Source organism: Mus caroli, chromosome 17 (genome assembly GCF_900094665.2).
Source record: "Mus caroli chromosome 17, CAROLI_EIJ_v1.1, whole genome shotgun sequence".
Lineage (NCBI taxonomy): Eukaryota > Metazoa > Chordata > Mammalia > Rodentia > Muridae > Mus > Mus caroli.
In genome coordinates this window covers 66,354,942-66,379,939 of record NC_034586.1, presented here as the reverse complement: position 1 = coordinate 66,379,939, position 24,998 = coordinate 66,354,942, and the positions used below count along the sequence as shown (strand labels likewise).

General features: G+C 40.7%; 1 protein-coding gene across 6 annotated transcripts in view; it reads right to left on the bottom strand.

The window, feature by feature from the left end:
* The window catches only part of Dlgap1 (DLG associated protein 1), an 826,285-nt gene that overhangs the window by 404,532 nt on the left and 396,755 nt on the right, over window positions 1-24,998 (bottom strand). For all 6 annotated transcript variants that reach the window (XM_021186024.1, XM_021186022.1, XM_021186023.2 and 3 more), the window contains one exon: window positions 519-611. The gene's annotated coding sequence lies outside the window, so the exon portion shown is untranslated. The remainder of the gene's footprint in view (window positions 1-518; window positions 612-24,998) is intronic.

Genomic DNA, 24,998 nt, shown 5'->3' with positions numbered 1-24,998 from the left:
TATATATGTGTGTGTGTGTGTGTGTGTGTGTGTGTGTGGTGTGTATATGCGTGTGTATATGGTGTGTGTGTCTGTATAGTATATATGTGTATGTGTGTGTATGCGTTAGGTATGTGTGTGTGTTTGTGTACTGTGTATGCTTTTGTTTGTGTGTTTGTATATGTGTGGCGTTTGTGTATGTGTGGTGTGTGGTTTTTGTGTTAGTTTTTGCATATGTGTATGTGTGGTGTGTGTGTATATATGTGTGTGTGTGTGTGTGGCGTATAGGTGGTATGTGTGTGTGTATTTTTGTTTGTGTGGTGTGTGTTTTGTTTGTGTGTTTGTGTATATATGTGTGGTGTGTGGTTGTGTGTGTGTGTGTGTGTAGTGTCTGTGTGTGAGATGCAGTGGAGGCCTGTAGTTAACCGTGAACCCTGGGAGGATGACTTGTACTTTGCTACTTTTCTGTTTTAATGGAGGATGGATGGTGGGTCTCACAGGCCCTGCTTTCCCCACATGGATTCCCCACCTGGACTTACTGCTCTTAGCGGCTTTGTCATTCAACAGGAGCTCTCTGAAGCAGACACAGGGGCCTTCAGGTGACATTCAGTAAGTCCCAGAGCAGATGTAACCTGTCAAAAGCACAGTTCATACTTTAGTCTGCTTGTCACATGCAAATATGACATGAAAGGTCAGCTACGTTTCCAGAATGGAGGTTGAGAAGCCCAGGCCTCACCTCCGCACACTTCCCTTGTGCACTTTGAACCATGTTTTATCTTGCCTTTTTACCACAGTCTCAAAGTAAACTCAGCTCCCTGATAAATTTTCATCCTTTTAAATGTGCTTATTTTGTTTGGGTGAAATCCTACTTTCCCATTACATCCCGGTTTTCATATCATATATTTAAGTATTTATTGAAACATATTTACTGGGCACCCTGGAGTGTGGGTAGTGAACATCTAGTCCTCAGGGATTTAAAAATCACTGGGCTCTGTTTGTGTTCTCTCTTCTTCCCGTCCCACCTTCCAGGTAAGCAAGGATCTTTGGTTTCTTGGTATCCATCTTATGCAGTAGCTCCCGCAGGATGCCCAGTCCTCATGCCAGGCCACAGCCATCAAGCACTCAACGCTTTCCGCTGAAGTTCAGAGCCTCAGCAGTCAGTTCTACACTATCTTCCCTGCATTACTCCTTCACACTCCTGGCTTGGCATCAAGATCCATAAGTAATCTGGGGGAAGGTCTATTTGTTTCTGCCACAGATGTTTAGGAACCCGCCTGTGGAACATTCCCATGGCTTTTTGAGGTTCAGCCAGGCTGCAAAAATTATTTCCCTCTCTTGCTTTGTCCTAGCTATATGGATCCATGAGTTGTGAGTAATCAAATATCATACAGTGATGAGCCTTTATCTCTACACAGCCTGTTAGAATCTCTCCCTGTAGGGAAGTCTTAAGGTCTCGATGTGATCTTAAGAGCATGGAGTGCTTTTGCATCTTAAGTTGGCTCTCTTATTCCTGAGACTAAGGTCGGGGGAAAGTAAGCACTAAAGCTGGGCCGTTCCCTCAGTCAGCAGATCTCAGGAGAGGCTAGGGGAACAAGGCATGCTCTTAATTGCTGAGCCAGCTTTCTAGACCTGTTTTTATCACTTTTAAAAATCCCGTTTCTTTACTATGAATCATGAGAATAAAAATGTTCTCTCTAAATACGAGCTGTTGCTTATGTATCACTTGGTGATTGAGACAGTATGTGGTAACTTGTCACGAGAATTTAGGTAAAGCCTGCCCTCTGTGTCTAAGCATGCCACGTCTACAGAGTCACCTAACGGACAATCCAAAACTACATAGGTACAGTTTCTTTCTTCTTGTCTTTAATAGAGAAACAGTGCTGAGTGGCAGATATTTACAGTCTTTATGCTCTGCCAGACATTGTAAGCTACTGAAGAAATGACATGAAGAATACAGGACAATGCATGTACGTTACATGCGAACACTACATCATAAACACTACATCATGAAATAAGGGAATTGGCCTCCGTGATTTGATCAACACCGTCTCCTTCCTGTTCCCAGGGGAACATGGCTTCCACCCACTAGTGTCGAGCTCATTTGGTTCTTTAGGGTTTGTGCTGCTACTACTGTGGATGTTTAGCTCAGGGGTCCTGGGAGGAAGGGGGGCTTCTAGCTGCACATGTCTGGAATGTAGAGTGAGTGCTTGCTTGGGGGATCCTATTTACACATGTCTAGTGTGCAGAAGGAGTGCTGGCATGGCTACAGTATGAATTACTTGGACCTCACTCAACATTCACACAGGAGCGCATGTCAAATAAGTCAACCATTCCCTCACAGTGTTGTAAGTTTGCTTTCTACTACTCTTTTGTGGGTAACTTGACTTCTTTTCTGCTGTTGTTTCTGTCCTTGGCACCCTAAGAATTCAAATAGGGAAGGTATAATTTCACTTGTTTGCTAGTCACATAAAGTGTTTTTTGTTTTTTGTTTCTTTTTCTCTTTTAGTGAAATGAGTCACTAACAAGCCCTGTGGAATGGTTTCCTCTCAAACTATTAGGGGTTGCTATAGCAACAACACAATTACCATGCCCAACTCTTGTGTAAAATATATACCAACTTGTCATCTACAAAAGTCATACACCTATTTTTATTTTTCAATTAAATTTAAACAAAAGTTCTTATCCCCACACAGGGTTCTAATTTAATTTTTGTTGTTGTGATACAATATCCTCACAAAAAAGCAAATTAGGGGGGAAAGAGCTTATACAGCTTCTGATTTCAGTTTATAGTCTATTACCGGGGCAGGCCACAGCAACAATTCTAGCAGCTAGTCTATCACATCCACAGTAAAGAGCAGAGAGAAATAAATGCATGCAGATCTAATGGTTTTCTTCTTTGCTTCCTCACTGCTAGTTGTCGCTACTCTTTAACTGTTTACGATCCTCTGCCTAGGGAACGGTGCTGCCCACAGTGGGCTGAATTTTCCTATATCAGTCAATGGCCAAAACAACATATCATAGGCTGATCTGATCTAGATTGTGGGAGAGGAAGTGGAAAGAATATAAGAGTCAGAGGGGATGGGGATGGAGGACACCAGGACAAAGAGACTCTCCAAAGCAACTGAGAAATCTCACATGAACTCACAGAAACTGAAGCAGCAAGTCCAGGGACGGCTGGGTCGGCACCAGGTTTTCTGTGCATAGTTTATAGCTTTCAGTTTAGTATCTTTATGTGACTCCTGAGTGTGTGAACCACTGGGTCTGTGATTCTTGTGCTTTCTCTTGGGCAACTTTAATATGATGGTTTTTGTTTTATCTTACTATGTTTTATTTTGTTAAAAAAAGTGATGATAAATGCCAGTACACTACTGACAAAGAAAAAGTTTAGCTGAGGCAAAGTGGTGGTACTTTCACATAACCCTGCACCAAAAGAATTTGCCAGAGGCAAGAAACAATGTAGCAAATTTAAATGGAAGGAAGTAGACAGAAATCAGACAAAAGCCCAAATATCCAGGAGACAAGACAGAGCAAGGGAAAAATTGAAAACTCACACACACACACACACACACACACACACACACATGTGTGTGTGTGTGAGTATGTGAATGTATGTGAGTGTGCATGTGTGTATGTGTATGTATATGTGTGCATGTATGTGAGAGTGTGTGTGTGTGTGTCTGAACTTCTCAGAAAATAACAACAGACATTTACTGTGGCTTTAAATATGCAAATTTAGAGTCTCTCACCTGATTTAGCAACTTTTTTCTCTCTTGTCTCATCTTTTAGGTTAAATATTTTTATTATATTTCTCCTCTCTCCTATCTAATCATCACATATATTTAAACCTAAAACGGAGATTATAATATTCTAAATGTGTTTAGATCTGACATGAATGTGTAGATTGCCATATTCCAAAACAAAGGTTGTGAGACTTCTTGAGTCAAACAAAAACAAACAAACAAACAAACAAACCCAAACCCTCCCCACAAAACTCTGTCCAAATAATTCTAGGTTATGCCACATTGACAGTTAAAACTAACTAATGCATCAGGTATTTGCCATTTTTTCTTTGAGATAGCATCTCCTGTAATCCAGGGTAGCCTTAATCTCTAGTAGCTAAAGCAATGCGAATTCCTGCTCCTTTGCCTCTACACCCTGAGTGCTAGGACTATAGGGCTATGCCACGAGTCCTGGTTACATGGTGCTGAGGAGTAAACCCAGGGCCTTGTAGATGGTAGAGCGGTGCTCTACCTACTGAGCTACATCTCCAGCCTCTGCTTGCTTTTCACTGATTTCTGTTCTGGGTATTACTGCTTAGCATCAAATGCAGGGCCTCATGGATGCTGGACAAGTCTTCTACTGTTACCAGATGCCCAGCTCCAGGTATTGCTTTCAGATCCAAGCAGCACACGATTTACCCAACATTCCAGATAAAAAATAATGTAGACGACTCATGCTTCCTTTTTTTTTCTTTTTGATGCCTCATCTCACTGATGGGTCATCCCATAGGATGACCATGAACTTATTACCCTCCTTCTCTAGCTTTCATAGTAGCTGGCCTTACAGGTAAGCACCTGCTCGTCTAGTAAACTCATTTAATTTCTCCCTCTCTCCCCAACCCTTCCCTTGACCTTTCTTTCTCTCTCCCTCAGATGAAAAGCATCCATCAAAACATCCCTCACTTAGCAATGGAGATGCTATGTCTGACCCTTTGTCTTTCTTAAGTGCTGCAAAGGCAGAAGAAAAGGAGACAAGATACAAAAAGGGATACAGCTAAGATTGCCTGGAAGAGAAGGAGGAGTAGGAGAAGGGGGAGGGGAGGAGGAGGAGGAAGAGGAGGAGGAAGAGAAGGAGGAGGAGGAGGAGGAGCAGCAGCAGCAGCAGCAGCAGGAGGGGAGCCTTTACTGATGCTAGCCATGGGTCAAGGCTGTCTAGGGACACTGCAGCTGGGCAAGGCCTTGAGTGCATTCTAGACATAGGGAAGATCATCTGTCAATCATAGATAACTGAAACTGCATGTCAGCTAGGATAGATGGTATAGACAGGGATGACCCATAGGGTGCCGATGATGGTGGTCTTCAAGCTTCTAGACAAGCTAGAGGTATTGTGATGACATCTTTACCTGCCTATGCTTACTGTGACATTTCTACTCTTGCCTGCAGCAGAATCGACACTGTGGTTTCCCTTGATGTCCCCTTTCTGCCTCTACCGTGTTGACATTATGTCACACCATGGGTTATCCTCCTCCTCCACTTGATGATGGTGCAGCCATCTTCACTGCTCTCAGACTGGGCTCCATCTCACTTTCTCTGCCTTTTCCATCTGAAGGAGTGTGGCTTTCTTTCTTTCTATCTTTCATTCATTCATCCTTCCTTCCTTCCTTGTATGTAAGTACACAGTTTCTGTCTTCAGACACCCCAGAAGAGGGCATCAGATCCCATTACAGATGGTTGTGAGCCACCATGTGGTTGCTGAGGATTGAACTCAGGACCTCTGGAAGAGCAGTCAGTGCTCTTAACCACTGAGCCATCTCTCCAGCCCCATGGAACGACTTTCATGAAGGCATGTGTGCACTAAATACCCTGTCAATGAGACACATGCATGTTTTAGTTTATCTTGAAGACTTCAGGCAAAGCTCAGACTTCTCTTGGCTATATGGGGAGCTCAATTGATATCTCTGTTACATTTCTCACCCCACCCTTTGCCACACTCTTAGACACACAGGGCTCCAGCCACTGCTAGGCAAGCCACCATTTCACAATGGCGATACTGCCAGGGTGGGGTGGGGGTGAGAGCACTGTGAGCTGGGCTTGGGCATCAGATATACTACTTTTCAGGTTCTTCTGGCAACAGCAATCTGCAATGGTGGCTGGAAAATACAGTCTAGTGAAGAGGAGAGTTGAGTTTGGTAAGAAGCAGTGGGCTGTGGCTCTCTTAAACTGGTTTTTACATGGGCTCCATGTTTGTCTTTTGATTTTTTTCCATGCTATAAATACTCAGTGCTCATCTTGTCAATAAATGCCTTCTGTTTTACAGTCTTGTTTTATCATTTTATTATCTTGCCAGTTGTCTGTGAAAATACTAATTTAGGAATATTAAACCCTGGTTTCTACAAGTTCCCTTGATGCTTTAACAATTACTTCTTTTTGTGTTGAGGTTGATCACACAGAGTTCTCACATGGGACCCATAACTGGTTCCAGCTGTGGCCACTGCTCTGTGTTCCATGCACTGTGGCACTGGCGCTTTGGTCCTGGCCCTGTTTGTGAACTCAGAACCTCTAAAAGATCAGTCAAAGCTCTTAACCACTGAGCCATCTCTCCAGCCCCAGGGAATGACTTACATGAAATGCACGTGTGCACTAAATACCCTGTCAATGGTACACACATGTTTTGATTTATCTCAAACTCCTCATAACTTAAATCTCTCACACTTGCTATGAGACAATGAAGTTCCAAACTTAGTGGGGTCACATGGTCTTTTCTTTGCTCATCATTTGTGGGATGTTGCGAGATGAGCAGCTCTCTGGGCTGTGTACACTCCCCATCCTGTGCACACACACTCATCATCCTGCTGCCCTGTACACACTCCCTATCCCGTGCACACTCCCTATCCTGTGCACACTCCCCATCCTGCTGCCACAGGGCAAAAGCAACAGAAAAACTCACCAGGGTCCAAATCCTCCCAAATGGTGAGCCAAAGAAATCATTCCTCTTTTAAAGTTGAATACCCAGGTATTTGTTACCCAGTAATGACAGTGGACCAGCACAAGGTCTACTTATGTATGCAATTATTCCCTACTTGAAACTCCTGTATAAGTCATGGCTCACATGGGTTCACAGAGACTGAATCAGTAAGCACAAGGCCTGCATGGGTCTGCACCAGCTTCTGGAGGACTATGCTCTGCCTGTTAGCTTGGTGCTCTTGTGGGACTCCTAACAGTGTGAGTGGGTGTATCTCTGACTCTTTTGCCTGCTCTTGGGACTCTTTCCCTCCTATTGTGTTACCTTGTCTAGACTTGATAGGAAGGCTTTTGTCTTGCCTTAATGTATTTTGTTTTGTCCTGTTTGTCTGTTTTCTCTTGGAGGCATGCTGCTTTCTGAAGAAGAATGGGGAGGGAGGCGATTTGGGGGAGAAAGGGGAGCTTAGAGGACTGAAAGAAGGGGAAACTGTAATTGGGATGTACTGTCTAAGAGAAGAATCTATTTTTCAATTAAAAAAAAAGGAAAAAAAAACAGAAACAAAGAGACTGAGGCAGATTATAAAATTACCTCCCAAGACCACGGAGCTAACTCGTGAAGGAGGTGGGTTTTAACTGAGACAGGCTGAACCCATCTTAGAGTATGTGAAATTTACTATTGTTAAGGATCAAAACTTGGACACTGGCTTGGTTAGCTTGGGTAGCTGACAGAAAAGTTCCCTGAGGTGTGGAGAAGATAAATCACAGTTGAAAATTTCAAGTGCCCTCTCCTCTCCTCAGGTCTTGATCTCATGCCTTTTCTTGTTTCCTTGTAGCAGATTTTTACTTTCACAGAGGAGTTGGAGCCACCAGATGAAATCCCCAGCACATTTCAGTGGGCGATGCTACAGAACAAAGCATGGGGGAATCTTTAAAAGTCATCAGTTAGTGGCTTGATCGTAAGGTAAATATTACTTGAGGATAACTTTAACAAAGGTATTTATAATTGTCACATGTGAACAGTTTTCTGCAGCCAAACTTAAAACCAGCATGTTTCCAGAGCTCTAAGCTGGCAAGGTGAGCTGATGCTTGCTTGTATTATGACACATTGCATAACGCATACATATATAATCTCTGTTTGGAAGCTAATATGAAAATTTTCAGTGCATGAGACAATATGAATTTCGATACTGCACACGTGGTTATGCTTGGTGGGTATTTGGGGAACCTGCTTTGTCCTTTTGTTTGACCCATTTTAAAAAAAATATTATGTTTTTAATTTTTGAGATTATAACTATATATAATTACACATTACCTATTATTTAATTATATGTTATATAACTATATGATTATATTGTATAATAATTATATAATGATTATTATATTGTATAAAATATTATATAATAATATTATTATATTTACTGTTATATATGATTATATTATTTCTCCTCACCATTCCTCCTTCCAAGCCTTCCCATATACTCCCTTGCTTACTTTCCAGCCCATACGCTTTTGTTTATTAATTTGTGCTACACATGCACACACACACACACATACACACACTTACTGTACGCCAATTCCTAAATACATAAATATAGCCTGCTCAGTCTGTATCATGTTTCCTGTAGGCGTGTTTTCTGGGAATGACCATGTGGTATTGAATAACCAACTGGTGTGCTCCTCTCTGTTTTCCCCACTCTTACAGCATGTCTTGGTCCCTGTAGGTTCTTACTGTAAGGTGAGGGGCCCCCTAGGCTTTCCCCATGCACTCTGGTAGATCGAAAGCTGTAATCCTTTCCTTTTTCAGCTCATGTTTAGGCAGTCATATTGGTGAGCTATCCTGGGGGTAGCTTGTGACATTCCTAGGAGACACAATCTCACAGCAAACTCCCTTTGAATCTTACAATTTTTATGTCCCCTCTGTTGGAAGGACACCTGAGCCCCTGGTGCAGGGGCGTGTTGTAGATGTATCATCTACCAGCCCATTCTTTAGGGCCATTTGTATTCCTTTGCCAATAGCAAAAATGGAAGCAATTATTCCCACAGTCATCAGAATAGGCCTGATCTGGTTGGTAATCTGCTCACCCCCATATTTTCCCTGTGGGAGAAGGGACGTCCTAAGAATGCTTTGGTCAGCTTCTCAGTGGTGATTTGTTTCCTCTCAGGTAGGCATCAAGTGCCTGCCTGGGCGTTCTGAGGATGCGACAGCCTGATGTACACTTTGATGTCCAGTGTACCCGACCTTGCGTTTAATCAGCAGCACAGAACACCAGCCCCCGACTCTCCAGAACCTGCCCTAACTGTTTGCTGTTTACATGCACTGAAAGCTGAAAGCTCTTGACAGACAGAAATAGCTCCGTGCGCTCCCGACTTTCACCCTTTATGGAATTAAACGTCGCAAGCCTTGTCTTGAAAATACATATTTAGCTAGGCCTTCCCACACAGATGAGGCAGATGTGCAGTTTGGTCTTCATGTGGGTCCTGAACAACTGGAGTGGGGTTGGGGTGGCTATCCCAAAAGCTGTTGCCTGTATGTGGGATATGGTCTTTTAGCTGGGCTACCTTGTCTGGCCTCAGTGAGAGAGGAAGCTCCTAGCCTCATCGAGAGTTGAAGTGCCAAGGTCAGGGGATACCCAGAGGTCCCCACCCTCTCAGAGAAGAGGGGGATAGGGGATTGTGGGTAGGGGATGGAGAAGGATTGTGGGGGAGGGGACTGGGAGGGAGTCAGTGAGTGAGATGTAAAGTGAATACATACATACATACATACATATATACATACATGCATAGCAATGTACACACAGAAGGGTGGATGTGTAGGTCAGAGGATACATGTTCTGTAACCTCTGATGACTTCAGTTTTTTTGTCATCTGTAATCAGTGTGTACCGAAGACCAAGAGCACTTGTGAAGGGGATCTGAGTCCAGTTTGCTCTAAACAGAACAGAGTTTGATGACTCTTTAGCAGCCCCTGCATTGAGATACGGAGTAACTACGGCTTTAGGACCCCAACCACCAAATTTAATTCAGAAAGTCAGCGAGCTGTGAATAGTGGCCACACAATTTCTAGTGAAGCCAGCAGCTAGTTCTCCTTGAGTTGGACTTGGTCATCGCAATCACTCTGTGTGTGACATCTCACTTTATAGTTTTGCTATAATGTCATTAACAAACTCATGAAAATATGATATAGATTAGAAGTTCTTGTCAAATCTTGGCATCAGGAAATCTTTGGTTTACTGCAGAATGTTACAAGGTAGATATGAATGGCACAGTAACCTGTTTTCCTTCGACTCTAAATTAATGTCAGTAATCATATTTATTGACATGAAAGTTGACACCAACTTTAATATCTTGATATCTCTGTGACTTCATCAAAGCAGGAATCTCATCAGCCATTTAAAGTCTTTGGTAGAACGAAATGGAATATATAAATGTAAACAAACACTTTTGGATATTTGTCAATAATTTACATCTCCCATGGGAAAACAAAAGCCACTCTGGTTTCAGAAAAAAAATTAGTCCATTTTATAACATTAAGACTAAATAGTAATGAATTTTCCCATTGGCAGGTCTAAGTGTCCTGGTAATTAAAGAACTGATGGAATCTTTTTATCTCAAAGGCCCTCTCCAGTGTGACTGAACACATTTTTTTCTTGATAGTCAGATATTTAGCCTTTAATTTTATACACTTAAATAAATGCATAAAGAACATGGTATTTGTTCACATTGGTGTTCAGTTCAAATAATTTCCCCAAACAAGTCCGATGGCCTAGTGAAGATGGCTGCCCATATTGTAGTTCTCCTTCACTTTTTAGCTTCTCTTCACCCCAATTGAGATTTTCAGTCTATTTCAGCCAAAAAAAAATCATATTTTGGTTGTCATAGAAACACAACCATATACTCTAAGCAAATAAATAAGCCACATGGTGTTGAGAATGAGAGAGAATATTCAAAAGCATTCCTAGACAGAAATCTAGAAATATGTTTCCCATCACCTGTTTCCTTTACTCTGTCCCAGCCTTGCCCCTACAAGGTCACATGTAAAGACAGTGGGCCATGGCTAGGAGTTTAGGCAAGACTGTGTCTGTCTTATTCATTGATGCATCCCAAGTGTGTTGAACAGGTCTCAGGGACAAGGTGCTCAACAACCATTTGATAAATTAAATTGAATACTGAGAAAATAGTAAGTTCTAGGACTTTATACATTATTTTCCCTGGAGTTTGGGGATGAAAATGATTACTTTTAATCAAAAGTCCAAGGAACAAAGTCCTTAGATTTCCATCATAGGAAAGGTGCTAGATCCCTTTCTGCTTTTCAGTAAGAGGATTCTAACAAAACAAAACCAGAAATCTAAAACTGCTGAGCCATGGGGACATTGCTTTGGCAGCTGTGCGCACAGTGCCTGGACGGCAATTGCCAGTGTAGCTGATACCGGAAGCAGAGTCACCCATTTCCTGCCAGTTCCTTCTAGGGCAGTGGTTTTCAACATCCTAATGCTGTGACCCTTTATACAGATGCTCATGTGTGGTGACCTCAATTATGAAATTAATTTTATTGCTACTTCATAACTGAAATTTTGCTAATTGTGATTGTAACGTAAACACTCTTGGAGATAGAGGCTTGTCAGGGGGGTTATGACCCACAAGTTGAGAACCACAGTTCTGGGGTTGGGGTGAGCCCTAACCTTTCCTTCGCAAAATGGAAAAAAGGGATAAGAGTATTCCATTTGTGTTATAGACACAAAGCATGAGGTGGAGCAATGGCCATTCGGTTATCAGTGTTTGCCCTGTTAATGGGTAAAACACTTGGTTAAAGCTACTTCAATGTTTGATGTGAGAAAGTTCTACTAGTGGAGGAGCCACATGTAAACTCTGCTGGAGTAGCAAGGACTCAGCTTACTTTTCAAAAGAAGCAATTATTATGTATCAGTTAACAGATGAAAAACCAGCATAGCGCACACACGGATGTTACAATGTAGCCATTCATGGAGAATCAACTCATGAACCCAAGTTAAATTGTAGAGGCTTATTTTGAAATACCAGATATTTTTGTTGTTGCTCAAATTCCTGCTGACTGATAAACACCGGATCCTTCAGTGACCGAATCACATTGCTTCTCTGGGAGTTAGCTGAGACAATGGGCATAGTAATTGCAGGAACCAGGAAGAATAGCTCTGACTGATTATGTCCTGAAGCTTATTTGAGTCTTGAGCTTTGCTTGTGATATGAAGATTTGTGGAGTTTCCTTGAAATGTGCCTGTGGAAAACTCTGGAATGTGCTGATCTCTCTATCTGGATAATTCTTCAGTGAGATGAACACTAAGGCAAGAAGGTGGGCTCTCTGTATTTCTATCAGTGCCTACTCATGGAATGTGGGTTGCTCTAAAGACAATGCTTATCCTTGTATGGAGCCACCACCATAAGCAAAGGTAACAACATTCACAGAGAGAAAGAGTTGGCACCTGCCATCCCAATGGCTGATGAATGAGGAGCTGGGTCAGAGTGGGGCAACTGGGTGGAAAGAGCATTTTCTGTATGACTTGCACGTAATAGAAAGGCCATTCAATAAGAAATTGTTGAGCTAATGAATACGTATATATTATGGAGGCAGGATAATGAGAGTGACTGATTTAAAGGTCATCAGAATGGACTTAAACGAGGTCAAAGGAAAATACCAAATGATAGTAATCCAAGTTGGTCCACAGCCTCCAGCTGTGGCATCTGCTTTCCTCTGCTGACCATTGGTTTAGTCATTAAAATGATTCACAATCTGAACCTACTAAGTCTTGGGCAGACATAGCAGGAAAGACCCAAGAGGAGCTATGAATTGAAGGTGAACATGCGATGCCCCTACTCACGGCCAAAGGGCAACTGCTTCTACTACTAAGAGTTCTATGGAAAACCTTAGAACTTCAAAAAGGAAATTAGCAGTTTGCAGGAAACAAGAAAGAACTGGAAAGGAACACTGATTTAATTTTTCCAAAATTATGGACTCTTCCTGCCAGAAGCCTTTGAGCTATGAAAATCATCCTCTAATTTGTTTTGTGTGTGTGTGTGTGTGTGTGTGTGTGTGTGTGTGTGTGTGAAGGCCATACTTAAGCATGGTCTGTTCAACTAAGGATACAGCTCCTCTTCCAAGCCTCTGGAAATATTTTACAGTCAGCAAATTAATTGCGAAGACATTTGCCCTAAGACACAAATTCCTGCAGTGGATGGAGTCATAGAAAATTGGGGCTTGCATGATAATGCCAAAGAGACGTCCCCTTTGCCCAGTAGGCTCTATCTAACACTTAGCTTGTAAGAATTTTCGTCCCTGAAGACTTGTCTGATTAAAGGCACAGATTAATATTTAATGTATTTAGAAGATGTGATTGTTGTGCAAACGAGCCAATCTTGTCTTGAAAAGATTTTTTTCACTGATTATTCGGAGTGGCCCATTTTTCAGTCATGTCCATCTGAGACTTTGTTTAATGTCTTTGTGGGGGAATATATTTTTTTCTACATGGGATGAATATGTGATGCTTCAAGAATCTCAACATACTGATACCTCAGGAGTGCTTTTAGATTAGGGTAATCAGGTCAGTTTGGGAATTTGTTTCTCAGAGGATGAGGTCATTAAAAACGATGCTTCTGTTACGATTCAGGGTCATCTGGTACCCAGATCAGTGACTACACCTCTCCAGGGAATGTAGGCACAGAAATGCACAGGCACACACCCACACACCTGTCACACACAGACATTCACATGTCTCCGGGAACTTGAACTTCTACCACCAGCAAATTATATACCCTTTGTATAAGATTAGCCCTTTCCATGGTTCCCTGTTAAAATATTCCTAAATAGGGTGTCATTAAGGTGACAGGAGGCAGGGGCTCAGCAGATGTCTGTTTCCTATTTCTCACAGGAGAGAGAGAGAGAGAGAGAGAGAGAGAGAGAGAGAGAGAGAGAGAGAGAGAGAGCACTAAATGTTGCCTGGAGATCCACCTCACACATGACTCAACACTGAGAGACATCACAAAATATCTAAATAATTTAAAATAGAAATGGGAAGTTTAATAATACACAATTAACCATGTTTATCCGTAGCTAGCATAAGAGAAGAATGAACTTGTGTCTGGGATTGAAAGTGAGTGTTGTGCCTGGCCCGGGTGATCCCTGTAGTTCATTTTTACCACCTCACAACTATTATTAGTCACCTGGACCCTCCTTTCAATGAAAGAATGATCAAGTTTCAAAATAAAAACATTCTTTTCATGCAATCATAAATAAAATAAGTGCCTGGTTAAGCCTTGCTCTTATTCCAACTTCATTTAAAAGGGACTTCATATCTGTGTGCATTTTCTAGATTTAATGCCTATAAGTCAAGGCAAAAACTGACCTGGCCTCCAGTGGCTGTGGCACCAGCTTGGTAGATTCAAGTCCAGCTGGTATACCAGTTAGCTTCTACTGAGAAGGAGTGGCCTCTACATGTTTTCAGGTTTGGCTTAACACTTATCTCCCTGGTTTCTAGATATTATAGTCCTACAGATTTTTATCCAGTACTTATTAGATGGTAGGGACTAGAAAAAGTTCTTGAAATGAACTATTTGTCATTCTGTCCTTCAACTGCTGTGACCAAAACACGTTTTTAAAAATATTATTTTCTCTAAGTGAGTGGTACTAACCTTTAAAACAAAAATATGGGATTCGAACTCACCTTTCAAGAAAACTCTCTTTTGACAATGTTTTGCACATGTTTTAACCTGACTCCATCTCAGCCGTTAAATATTTAAAAAATTTAAAATGTTGACCTCACATAAGCAAATTTAAAATGACCCAAGACCCAAGTTTGTCACTGTCAATTGTCATTGTGTCACTGTCAATGCACGGCATGCTCCCATTTAGTTTAGGTTACTTGAATTAACTCTTTTGCTTTATTTTTCTGTCTCATTTTCTACAGCTCATTTCCACCATGTTTACTTTTATACTACATTTAAAATATGTCCTGATGTCCATCTTCTGCACACAAACACACATACCTTTGAAATTTTGTCATGGAGTTTGCATATATATATATATATATATATATATATATATATGCATATATATATATGTTTCTGCTTATAACATTTTCTATACTATATTTTGAAGTTCTGTACATCATATTTAACATGCCCTAAGCTACTGATTCTTATACTCCATCATATGCTATGCACATCACATGCTATGCACATCACATGCTATGCACATATGTTACACATTGGTAAACCTGCTGACTGTAGTGGTCTTAGTGCATAGCAGCACACATTTTCTCTTGTACTTGTAGTGTTTTATGGGGGACAGCAACAATAGTAGAATGTTGCAATAAATCTCCAACCCCAATAATCCCATGCAAATAACACACCACTCTGTTATAATATTTATAAGTTGCACACCTAGATTGGGCAGATATTCCACTATACTACTGCATTCCCCAGCTATGAGATCCCTTGCTACTTGTGGCTTCTCCAGGCCACGAGGTTCTGCTCCATCTTCCATCCATCTCCTCTTCCTCCATCTTCCTCTGTCTCTTCCATCACCTCATCTCCCCCACCTCCTTCCTCTCTCCCCTCTTGAAAACTTCCAGCCCCACCTTTCCCTTCCACTGTCCAATCACAGGTTCTAGCCTTTATTTGACCAGTTAAAATGGGGAGAAGGTTCACATGAAATCACCTGAGTACATGATCCACTCATCAGGGCAGCCCCTCTTGAGGAAAAAAATTAGCATAAAAATACAAACAACACCAGGGCAATCCAAAACAGTAGAATGGTTAGACTATTGAGTCCATATATTTAATGCCATAGATCTGGGAGTAATATTTTCTAGCTCTGTGAAAACTTACTCCAGGGTCTCAATGCCTTGGTCTCTTTACCAGTATCTGCTATGGATGTTTTAGCATATATATATACATATATATATATATATATATATATATACATATACATATACATATACATATACATATACATATACACACACATACATATATATACACACATGCTATATATACATATCATATATATATATGTATATATATATGATAATTTGTAGATGATACTCTATTGATGCTTTGATGACTACTTTCCTAATTTCTAGGAGCTCTGAGTACATCTTCATGTTTGCTTCTGATTTATGTGGAATTTTTTTTCCTATGACCGACTTAGTCATAGAAGTAGAGACAAGTAGAAGAAGATAGAGCAAGCTCTCCTAACTCTGTCTCTTCTCTCCTCCATTTTCTTTCAGAATATAAGCCATGTAGAACATTTTTTCTTTGTCAAAATCCTTTAATACTGGGCAACCTTAGGTTTTCCTGAAACCCTGAAGCCCATATACCTTTACTTCCTCCTGTGGGGTTTAGGAACTTTATACCCCTATTTGACTTAGAACCAGAAAAGCAGGGAGCATATTGTATTATTCTATTCTTTGGAGCTAATTTTTAACTTCAAGGGTACCACTAACTTTATTTTTAATGTCTCCCTTGTCAAAAGCTAATTCAAAAGATGTTTTGAAGGAGCCAGGCATACACAAATCTACAAGATTTTATTTTTCTCCAGGAAAATGATTTCCCTTTGTATTTTAAATTGGTCTTTGTAGAATCAAACATGTTCCTAAAAACCTGAGACTCACAAATGGTTTTTAAAACTTCAAGGCCGTAGGCATCACTGGTTCAACCACACACCTTCCTTAGCATGAGTTGGAAGATTATCAGAACCCTCTAGGGGATACCTGACTGGCTGAAATTGGAATGTTGTAAAGCCAAACTTAGACTTTTTTCTAATTATTTTCGATTTTGTTTTGTAGACAAAAAGTACAGATATGGGTGGTGCATAGGTCGAACCACATTTTTTGAGGTTGGCTGAGATAGATATTTGGTGCCTGCCTGCCTCCTGTAAGAGCTTTCTGTGCACTAAGTGACCAGCTGATCTACATTCAAGGACTTTAGTCAGAAACAAGACAAAGAAGGGAGTGTGACAATCACAAAGTGTCACTGAACCCATTGAGAGAGAGACTCCATCCAAGGTCAGTGTGTGAGCCTCTCTTCATACATGTGTTATGTGATCCATGCAAAGACTGTGAGATTAGAGCTGCCAGTTCAACCATTTCACTAATGACAGTGGGGGTATATCATGGAAGAGTGACTGGCTGAGGTGACACAACCTAGTGATGTGTCTCTGTGATCTGAAGACAGAGAATCTGCCATTCTATTGTTAGTTCATGACATTCTCATTTTGAGCAGAAAAACAAAGCAACAACAGCAACAACAAAAACAACAACAACAAAAGCCAACAAGGTTGAAGTTTTGTGTGACACCCCTACCCAACCCAGATAGTTCCCAGCAGAGAATGACCTCGAACCCCTTAGTTTCCCACCTCTACCTCCCAAATGCTGGGATGACAGGTATATGGCACAACTGGACTGAATCTCCACTTCCTTGGGTTGATGTTTTCTGAGTTCTGTTTCCTGTCGATAATTACAAAAATTTGAAAATAATTCAAGTCACATATGTATGTGACATTTCTTGAATATTTTACATGACCACCAAGGGATTCTTCAGATTGACATTTTCAAATGCCAAGTAAACCTATTGCAAGTATTTTTAGAAAATAGTTACTTTAATTTGAAACAATTTCTTGCTATAATAAGAGCTGTCTCATCTCTTAAACTGCCAAACACAGGTAGTCATAGGGCAATTAAATCAGAATCTGGCTTTACTTAAGGGAATTTAATCCAAATGTCAAAATATTGTTTATGATAGCAAAAGCTTGATGTGAACACGTGCTGGCAGGTTCTGGGGGCTGCTGAGGTGCCTCCCTTCACACACAGTTAAGAGGCTGTTAAGACGAGTGCTCTGACCTCTGCCGTTCACACGTGTAGACACAATCACACACGAGTTAGGTTGAGTTGAATGCACTTCAAGATGCGGTAGAGAAACCATGTTAGGGGTCAATTAAGGGACGGAGGATGTCAATAAACATCTCCTCTTTGAGCCACCACACATTCATTCCGAAGACAGAGAAATCTAGGAGTGCTATGTTAAGAGTATAAGGAGTTTCCTATCTTCTGCTCCCTCTTAAGTATTCAGTGAGTATTCAGTTCATCCTGTTCAAGGATTCAGGGCAGAACGCTTAAGCCTCAGAACACACTGCTATGAAATACTTGGAGGTTAGGTAAGGTCAAAAACATACTCGAAGGGAACAGGTAAGGGAATAAGAATTTTCTAGTCAACAGTCATTCTGGAGACAGAGCTCTGAGTCAGAACAATCACTTCCGGTTCTCCGTTTTCCGGACAAGGAGGTTGTCGCACCCTTAGGGAGCTATCCCTCAGCAGCGCTCACTTTCCTCTTGATGGTCTTCTCAGTACACAGAGACTTTCTGCTTGTGGGTCAGCTGAATGGGGGCACTGTTTGCCAGAAAGAAGACACCAAGATCCATTTCCTTAACCTTTGTCTTAATATGTCTAAAAACACAGACTGAAAGTTGGCATTTGGTTTTGAGTCAACCTGAGAGTTCTGTTTCTTCTCAACGTCTGGCTACCCGCTGCCATTAAGATAGGAATTGTATGGGTGGAATTTTTTCTTTTTAGTCTCACAATGAGACTTATCCGGAATAATCCATCTATCTCTGCAAGTGCAGAAAAGAGAGCTTTTTGGATCCTGTCTCACCCCATTCCCACGCTAGCATAGCACTCTTCACGGCTTTGATTTTAATCTGTCATATTTGCAGATTTCACAGTTGTGAACAAACCACACACAGAATAAAATGTTTAGAAAATCTGCATCGGCACAGACATGAATAAATATCCTTGCTATTTCCTATATTGTACAACACAACACAATGCCCATTCACACAGCATTTACACTGCATATTATTACAAATAATCCAGAGGTGATTTTGCATGCAAACAAATGCTATGGCACTTCACAGAAGAGAGATAAGTATCCACAGATTTTGTTATCTTTTTGGGTCCTAAAACCAACCTGCTATGAATACTAAGATTTGGTCATCTTAACTAAATGCAGCAAAATCTGTAGCTAAAATGGACGTAGTATTAAACTTTCTTCTAAAGTTTTTATCTCTACCATACATTAGTACTGCTCTCAGACCTTACTGAGAAGGTTGTTTGTATAGTGGGCTGTTGGTTAATGCAGAAAGAAACAGATGATCAAAGAGAGAGGATAAATGTCAGTAGCAGGTCCACAAATAGGGCACCTGTACCATGTCCTCCTCCAGGGCTGTGGGTCCATTGTGGGTAAGAGCCAGAAGTGAAGAAGGACTGCACATAGACAGTATATTCTGAATACAACCTACTCAGGAACCATGACAGTGCACAAGATCAAACCAGTCAAACTACAGCATTGAGAGGGAGGGGCTCACAAGCCCCCACCCATAATTGAGGAGTTACTGGCAGATGCTGGCTTTTGGTGGGGGGAGAGAAGTGTCAGTTATGGGTTATTAAGAACAAGGAGGCATAGGGAAAGGAGTGTGCATCTGTGAGGAGTGGGTAGTGAATCTAAGCAAAATTCATTCTATGAAATTCTCAAGGATTTAATTAAATATATTTTAAAAGTCGAGAAAAAATATTTGGAGGTAGACCACGGAAGTCAGTATTCTTCCTTGGAAAATAAACTTTTGAAGTTCCTTGCTGTGGACCATCATGTATATGATGAATTATACAATGTTCCAGAGTTTCAGATTCTGCATTGGAGAAAGGGATTAGAATAGACTGGACTGAGATTAAAGGATACAAAGAATGTAACCCATCTATCCAGAGCGTGGACCACGCAGAGTACTAAGTTCCTTCACTGTTTCTTCCGTATAGGGGAAAGCAAGTTCTCTAAAGTTATGATAATAAGATTCACTCACTGCATAAAAGTAAAACTTATATGAGTGTAACTTAGAATTTCATGGATGCCAAAACCTAGCAGTCGGAAAATGTAAGACAATAACCCTTGGATGATGCACACCCAAGTGGATTGTCTTCAAGCTCAGCAGAGCCAGGAGACCCTGAGGAGTAAATAACTTGGAATCTGATTTCTCTCTCTTGAAACTATACTTTAAAAAAAACATTCTCTTGTGGTGCCTTCAAGATGGTTTTGCTTAAGTAGCATGAGATGGCAGCATCTCTCCCAGATGGCCCTTTGTAAGTCTACCTCAAATGAAAATTTAAGGGGTAAAACATATCTGAGTGGAAAAAAAAACCTGTTTCTTTTCTAGTAAACTGTGAAGTGGCAGCATAGAAAACACTAGAAATAAACACAAAATTGCTATGAAGGATTGAAAACCTCACGATTCCTCATTTCACCAACAAACTGCTGTTAATCCAAGGTAGTATATGGCCATACAAATTTTTAAATCACATAACATAAATAATGTATACATGTGTGTATACATGTGTGTGTGTATGTATAACTTAAAAGTACCTTTTGAGTATTTACACAGTGGTTCATAGATGTACAGGTGCTGTGTGAATGCACATGCATGCGTTGTTGGTGTCTTCCTCAATTGCATCTTTACCTTTATGCTTTGAGACGGGCTCCTGTCTCTGAACCATGAGCTCTCTGATCCCAGAGAGGCTTGTCAGCAAGCCCAGGAATCTTCCTGTCTTGGTCTCATCCCTCCGAAGGCTGGGATTACAACCTTGACTCTCTGGGCCTAGCTTTCAGCATGGGCTCTGGGGATCTTCACACAAATCTTCATCCTTGGACAGCAAGTACTTTACTGCTTGAGCCATCTCCTCAGCCCAGATAGCTGCAACTCTTAGTTGCGTTTATGTGTAAAACCATTAAGAGGAAATAAGGAAGCAAACGTTGAAATGATGCAGTGCACCAGCAAACACAATACCGCACAAGATCAGTAGTGCTAGTCTCTTGAAAAGTGTCACCCGCAGTATGCATCCTCATGATAAATGTCACTGTTTCACTACATGCTGGTTTCTGGGATGAGGTGTTGGCAGGACTGGATTTTCCAGATTACCGAAGTTCAATATTTAGGGAATAAATCCCCTTTTATAGGCATTTAAAAAATTAATTGGTTATTCTATTTATTTACATTTCGAACGTTGTCCCCTTTCCCGGTCTCTCCTCCACAACGCCCCATCCCATCTCCCCCTACCCTTTGACTGTAAGAGGATGCTCCCTCACCTACCCACCCACTTCCCCCTCATCCCACTAGGGTTTTATAAGCATCTGTATTGGAAAGTTTTCTTTAATGTATCCGACTCAGTGTTTTAAATACTATTTAACTTTTCTTCTCCCACTGACCCATTGTCTTTCTTAATACTTTTCTGGTCACTGTGTTACAAAAGGAATTTCTTGAAGTTGTTCCTTCTGTTTGTGGTTTGTATTCTTTGACCAAGATCTCCCTGATTCCCGGTTTCATCACCCAGCCCTGGTATTCGCCCTTTGTTTCTGTAGATTCCCCTTGTCAGTGGCAGCTATGAGATTTTCCTTTCTAAATTATCTTTAGTATTTCACACAGCCCCGTTTTCCTAGGTTTTTCAATGTCATATATAACTCAATTTTTTTCTTTTCTAAATCTGAACAATATCTATCTCTCCCTCCCCTCCCTGCATGCTCTCTCTCTTTCTCCCCTACTGTGAGAGATACATTACATTTTACTTGTATATTTATTCATGGATACTTTGCTCAACTCCACACCTTGGTTATTGCGTTGCAATAAATATGAAAGTGAAGATACTTCATGGAAATAGTGACATAATTTTTTTTTGTCACTTGTCATGCAGTTGGATTGTTGTAGATTATAGTAGTTCTGTGTTTGTGTTTTTTGATAATGGTAAAAGCAACTTACATTCCTATCACCCACGTACCAGTCCTTGCTCTCCATATGATGCTAACCTGCTTTCAATGACTTAGTTATCACTGAACAAATGTCAGCATTCTTTCTAGTAGGCGAGGAGTATTGCTAACGCTGAGTTCTTGGTACTTGTCATCCAGCCCACTATTGATCTGTCTCTATTCTCTCTCTTATGGCGGAGCTGTCCTCATTTGTCATCTTCTTGACAGGGCTCTCCTGAGAGGTCCTGTTTAAATGGGCTGCCCTCCCTTCATACCTCCTCTCTCTCACTGGTTTGCTCCAAGTTTCTTCTGTAGCATATACTGCCCTCTAACACTCTCTACTTAAAATCAATTTTACACTATTTCTTGTTTTACTCCTCATACTGGAATGAAGAAAAGACTTTTAGTTGGTGGTGATTTTTTAAAATCTGGAAATAAACAAACAAACAAAAAACCACCCCAAAATAAAACATGTGTGTCCCTAGTGGTAGACTCAGGGAAAATTATAGGTTTTGAATGAGTCTTTGGGTAATGCATCACGCTGTAACTAAACCTGGACAGACATTCGATTTCTGTATGATTGAAGTGTCACAACAGTGTCCTTCTGATATACCTTATTTTTTTTTATTGTGTTCAGACACCTGCAGGCAACTGTGGTCCAAACATATTGACTAGAACAATCCAGAAAATACAATTCTAAGGGGGGGGGGATGGTGAGATGGCTTGGCATCTCGGCACTGGATGTTTTTCCAGAGAACTTACGTTAGGTTCAGTGTGTTCTTCCTCTCCTGATCTTATGGACATGTACACATGACCACCCATAGGTACATAAATAAAACTAAATCTTAAAAAAAAAATAAGTTTTAAATAAATTCAAGTACTGTATGCTGTTAAAAATATTGTTATTATTGCAATATGTTTATCTTGTGCCTAATTAAGAATTAAGTTTTACCTTGGGTTTTATGCAAAGGAGAAAAACATATGCACAGTGGCAGACTCTCTGGCTTCAGGTATCTGTTGGCATATTGGAATGTGTCACTAAGGAAAATGGGGCGGGGACTACTGTAAATACTCAGTGATAAATGGATTCATCAATTAACTTGTTTTCTGTTGTAATTGTTGAATAAAATCTTCTGGTTAAAAAAAAAAACTATGCAAAATTTAGTTCTTTGATCTTTAGCAAAAGTCAGTTACCTGTCAAGTGGAAAACATCACATATGCTATGAATGCATTTCTGTCCAACTAACAAAAACATTGGTGGCCATACCATCAATGAAATTACATTTTACTTAACCATGGTGACCTACTCATGAAAACCCATGTACGTGTGTGCCCACGAGGCACACACTCTGCCTTGCCAGGGTCCTCTCTCATTCAATAGGGATCTAAAGATCTTGGTCAGAAATCCACAACAGTGTTTGTCAAAGAACCACTTGTAGAAATCTCAAAGGTTGTTTGGGTATTTTGAAGAACAATTTTCAGGAAGTTATATAAAAGAACTGTACAACAGTGAGTTTCAAAGGAAGATGAATCTGCTTGAACGCAGTGCCAATTTAATGAACTTTAGACACCTCTTAGAGTTTTTAGAGTAGGAGGTAAATGGAAGTATCCTGACTCATTAAGGAAATTGTGAAGTAATTTGCTGACTAGAAAACGCTGCTTCATTTAAAATGATCACTATAAAGACTGAAGAGCAACTTAGAAAAATTGTATGAAATAATATTAAATTATTCACACATACAAAGCCACATGTGTTAGCTATAACCATGCAAAATATGCAATTTTTTCCAAAGGTTCTACTGTGAGTAATAATAAAATGGTATTTTATTTCATTTTCTGTATTTTTACATTTTGAAATTAAATATTATAAAGGATAAAGTACTAGAACAAAATATTGATCATGGCACATAGGTGATAGCTGATCAAACGTAACTCAAGACAGTTTGCTTCAGGTGGAAAATGATTACTGCTCACTTCAGACTAGCATCTGAACGAGAATTTTCTCTCCAGATCTTCAGGTGAGGAGCTGCGCCATTCACAATCACAGGGACGTGAAGCATAAGATATGAAAGATTCAATACTTAATTAAATGCTCTGAAAGTTTACGTAGAGAAATGAGTGATTTAATGAGACTCAGTTGAATTTTCCCTGACATTATTCTGACATCTGCCATTTTCTCTCTCCCAGTCTAAGGAATGATTTCCTGAGGTGCTCACGCTGCACCGTGAGGGACAGGACAGCAAGCACACATTGGCGGTTAGATTTTCTTCTAGGAGTTGCTGAACAAAAGAAAGGAAGAAGCTGAGGGGCTTGAACCACATTGCTTTGTGTTTGAAAGCAGTCAAGATAGACTGATCTACATCACAATGTTGAGTCAGTCTGTAGAGTTTGGAAGAAGAGAGGCATTAAGTCGGGGCCATTCCCAGAGACCTTTCATGGCAGGGCTGAGTGATACACAGAAACAGTCGCGTGCAAGTCATCCTGCCTGGAAATAAGTGGCTTGGAAATCAAAGGCTTATAGAATGGAGTTAGAGTGANTGGAGGGGTTGAGTGGGGGGGTGGGGGTGGGGAGGGACAATTCTGAGCCCTTGTATTCCCATGATTCCCTGTGGTGGGTCTCAGGTGTGAGCCCCTGGATCCAATCCTCTGCCTTTAGGTGTGAGCCCCTGGATCCAATCCTCTGACTTTAGGTGTGAGCCCCTGGATCCAATCCTCTGCCTTTAGGTGTGAGCCCCTGGATCCATCCTCTGCCTAAAAGATTCTGAATGACTCTCAGGTCATGGCGGTCACCTGTGATTCCAAAATGGCTGGAACTTACTTGGCATTTAATAGATGAAAGCACATTCAGTTGGCGAGAGAAAGGCTGAATGTTTCTGTGAATCAAAACTCTTACACTTTATGAGTATTGGAGCAGATGGCTTCAACATTCTTCCCAAGTGCAGGTAGTAAGAAAAGCAAGTCCTGGTTGACTCCATATATTATTAGATTGGAAAGGACATGTGTAGCACTGCCCAGTCTTTCACTATTATTTCTCTGCTTATTAAAATTCATATATATTCTTAATTACATCATATATAAAATATTTAATTATTATAGATAAAGCTGAGATATCTCTAGGTTAGAAATCATAGAAACAGGTTTGGCATACCAAACCAGTCTCTTTACCGTCATCTGAGTCTAGGAAACAGACTGTACATATACTTTTCAGAAACTGCAGAGGGCTCCACAGAGCATCATACACTAAATTCTTCAACTTTTCTCCTACTGACAGACTCCTGTGGTACTAAGACTCTTGCATAGATATTTTTATTGCCAAGTTGGATCTTTTCCCTTTGTCTTTTGGGTAAAAAAAGCATTTCTCTTATTTTCCACTTTTCTGATTATTATGGAACACTAGCACTTTGTGTGTGTGTGAGTGTGTGTGAGTGTGTGTATGTGTGTGTGTGTGAGTGTGTGTGGTGGTGCTGGGCAAATATATACCATTGAGCTACCCCCACTCATAACCACAAAGCATGTCTCATATAGTACTTA